The following is a 4,139-nucleotide window of genomic DNA, read 5'->3' as shown; positions in this document are numbered from 1 at the left end:
TCTACTATCAAATCTGTAGTTCCCTGATGCATCAGTAGGTGGCAACAGAGTGCTAAATACAGTGGTAAATCAACTCCCTCCCATTAAGTGTCTGGGCCAGCACATGATAAAAAGATTGTGGCTGAGCTGATGGATAAATTCTTCACCCATAGACTGAAGGGAGGATGACCCATACTCATGAGGTCAGGTATTCTGACGGTGCAGAAGATAGGATACTACTATCCATCTTAGAGACATAGCAGATGACTGTCATCCATCACTACTTCTTTGGAGTGATGTGAATGTTAAAAGTGGATCCATTTCATACGTGTTAGCTCCTGCTAGTTGTCTGACATGGGACACAACTATCTCACTGTCATGCATCAGAATAGGGTAGTATCCTTTTAAATAGTCTGTGAGCCCTCTAGTGGTGCTCACCATGTTCTATGTCGGGGTGGCCAACCTGTGGCTCTGGAGCCACATCTGGCTCTTCAGAAGTTAACATGCAGCTCCTTGTATAGGCACCGACTCCGGGGCTGGAGCTACAGGCACCAACTTTCCAGTGTGCCGGGGGGTGCTCACTGCTCAACCCCTGGCTCTGCCACAGGCCCTGCCCCCTACTCCACCCCATCCCACCCCCTCCCCTGAGCCTGCCATGCCCTTGCTCCTCCCTCCTTCCCCCCCAGAGCCTCCTGCACCCCATGAAACAGCTGATCGGGAGGGAGGGAGGGGGAGGCGCTGATCGGTGGGGCTGCCAGTGGGTGGGAGGCGCTGGGAGCGGGGGGGGGGCGGAGGAGCTGATGAGGGGCTGCTGACGTATTACTGTGGCTCTTTGGCAATGTACACTGGTAAATTCTAGCTCCTTCTCAGGCTCAGGTTGGCCACCCCGTTCTATGTTTTATAAGCCAGCAGAACCCAGCTCTGTGTGTGTGTGTGTGTGTGTGTGTGTGTGTGTGCACGCATGCTCATGCATATTGCTAGGCATTGCATGTTGTGTATATTCAACAAACACAGTTAATTTCGGCTCAGCTGTGCCCATGTGGCTCCTGCATTTTATGTTAGTCCTTTAAAGATAAAAGGACCAACACCCATGGTCAGCAGAGTCAAAATTCTTTCTCTCTCCCATCTTATTTAGCAAGAGCAAAAACAGAACATCAGATCTGTGAGCATCTGAGAGGTCCTTAACTCCTCAGCCCTGGATACTTCAATAGCCATGGCTACTAAAAATGCCTTCTTCCATCTGCACCTGGAGAGGTGACTATGCCTTGTCTTGTGCGACAATGGCTGGGCCACAGTGAGCCACAATTTGTTGACCTCCACATTGGCTTATTCTATCTCACTCTACCTAGGAATGAGCATAACAGCACAGAAGAAGCTTCCATTTGGTCTTGTATTCAACAACAGGCATCAACTCAGTGCACTGTTCATTACAACACAAAAAGGACTAAGAACTGGGAATAGACAAAGAAGCTGGTAAGGAAGTATAATCAGCATATCTCAAGCTGATAGCATTGTTGAGTATTTCAATGGGAGGTGCTGTATGGGGAAAGATTCCATGTCCTCCACACGTTTCAGAGTGATAGCCGTGTTAGTCTGTATCAGCAAAAAGAACGAGGAGTACTTGTGGCTCCTTAGAGACTAACAAATTTATTTGAGCATAAGCTTTCGTGGGCTAAAACCCACTTCATCGGATGCATGCAGTGGAAAATACAGTAGGAAGATATATATATATATATATATACACAGAGAACATGAAAAAATGTGTGTTGCCATACCCACTAAAACGGGAGTGATCAGTTAAGGTGAGCTATTGTCAGCAGGAGAAAAAAAATCTTTTGTAGTGATAATCAGGATGGCCCATTTCCAACAGTTGACAAGAAGGTGTGAGTAACAGTAGGGAGAAAAATAAACACGGGGAAATAGTTTTACTTTGTGTAATGACCCATCCACTCCCAGTCTTTATTCAAGCCTAATTTAATGGTGTCCAGTTTGCAAATTAATTCCAATTCAGCAGTTTCTCATTGGAGTCTGTTTCTGAAGTTTTTTTGTTGTAGTATTGCAACTTTTAGGTCTGTAATCGAGTGACCAGGGAGATTGAAGTATTCTCCGACTGGTTTCTGAATGTTATAATTCTTGACGTCTGATTTATGTCCATTTATTCTTTTACATAGAGACTGTCCGGTTTGGCCAATGTACATGGCAGAGGGGCATTGCTGGCACATATCACATTGGTAGATGTGCAGGTGAATGACCCTCTGATAGTGTGGCTGATGTGATTAGGTGCTATGATGGTATCCCCTGAATAGATATGTGGCAATGGGCTTTGTTGCAAGGATAGGTTCCTGGGTTAGTGTTTTGTTGTGTGGTGTGTGGTTGCTGGTGAGTATTTGCTTCAGGTTGGGGAGCTGTCTGTAAGCAAGGACTGGCCTGTCCCCCAAGAACTGTAAGAATGATGGGTCATCCTTCAGGATAGGTTGTAGATCCTTGATGATGCGTTGGAGAGGTTTTAGTTGGAGGCTGAAGGTGTTGGCTAGTGGCGTTCTGTTATTTTCTTTGTTGGGCCTGTCCTGTAGTAGGTAACTTCTGGGTACTCTTCTGGCTCTGTCAATCTGTTTCTTCACTTCAGCAGGTGGGTATTGTAGTTGTAAGAACGCTTGATAGAGATCTTGTAGGTGTTTGTCTCTGTCTGAGAGGTTGGAGCAAATGCGGTTGTATCGTAGAGCTTGGCTGTAGACAATGGATCGTGTGGTGTGGTCTGGATGAAAGCTGGAGGCATGTAGGTAGGAACAGTGGTCAGTAGGTTTCCTGTATAGGGTGGTGTTTATGTGACCATCGCTTATTAGCACTGTGGTGTTCAGGAAATGGATCTCTTGTGTGGACTGGTCCAGGCTGAGGTTGATGGTGGGATGGAAATTGTTGAAATCATGGTGGAATTCCTCAAGGGCTTCTTTTCCATGGGTCCAGATGATGAAGATGTCATCAGTGTAGCGCAAGTAGAGTAGGGGCGTTAGGGGACGAGAGCTGAGGAAGTGTTGTTCTAAGTCAGCCATAAAAATGTTGGCATACTGTGGGGCCATGCGGGTACCCATAGCAGTGCGACTGACTTGAAGGTACACATTGTCCCCAAATGTGAAATAGTTTGGTTGAGGACAAAGTCACAAAGTTCAGCCACCAGGTTTACCATGACATTATCGGGGATACTGTTCCTGACAGCTTGTAGTCCATCTTTGTGTGGAATGTTGGTGTAGAGGGCTTCTACATCCATAGTGGCCAGGATGGTGTTTTCTGGAAGATCACCAGTGGATTATAGTTTCCTCAGTCTCACCACTGACTTCCTGAGGAAACTGCAATCCACTGGTGATCTTCCAGAAAACACCATCCTGGCCACTATGGATGTAGAAGTCCTCTACACCAACATTCCCCACAAAGATGGACTACAAGCTGTCAGGAACAGTATCCCCGATAATGTCATGGCAACCCTGGTGGGTAGCGTAGGGCCTGAGGAGGGAGTCTACAAAGCCAGACAATCCTGCTGTCAGGGTGCCAATGGCTGAGATGATGGGGCATCCAGGATTTCCAGGTTTATGCATCTTGGGTAGCAGATAGAATACCCCTGGTCGGGGTTCTAGGGGTGTGTCTGTGCAGATTTGTTCTTGTGCTTTTTCAGGGAGTTTCTTGAGCAGATGGTGTAGTTTCTTTTGGTAACCCTCAGTAGGATCAGAGGGTAATGGCTTGTAGAAAGTGGTGTTGGAGAGCTGCCTAGCAGCCTTTCGTTCATATTCCAACCTATTCATGATGACAACAGCACCTCCTTTGTCAGCCTTTTTGATTATGATGTCAGAGTTGTTTCTGCGGCTGTGGATGGCATTGTGTTCTGCACATCTGAGGTTATGGGGCAAGTGATGCTGCTTTTCCACAATTTCAGCCTGTGCATGTCGGCGGAAGCATTCTATGTAGAAGTCCAGTCTGTTGTTTCGACCTTCAGGAGGAGTCCACACAGAATCCTTCTTTTTTGTAGTCTTGGTAGGAAGGTCTCTGTGGGTTAGTATGTTGTTCAGAGGTGTGCTGGAAATATTCTTTGAGTTGGAGACATCGAAAATAGGATTCTAGGTCACCACAGAACTGTAGCATGTTCGTGGGGATGGAGGGGCAGAAGGAGA

Source organism: Lepidochelys kempii, chromosome 9, assembly GCF_965140285.1.
Source record: "Lepidochelys kempii isolate rLepKem1 chromosome 9, rLepKem1.hap1, whole genome shotgun sequence".
NCBI lineage: Eukaryota > Metazoa > Chordata > Testudines > Cheloniidae > Lepidochelys > Lepidochelys kempii.
The sequence above is the reverse complement of the archived record's forward strand: the minus strand, read 5'-3'. Positions refer to the sequence as shown.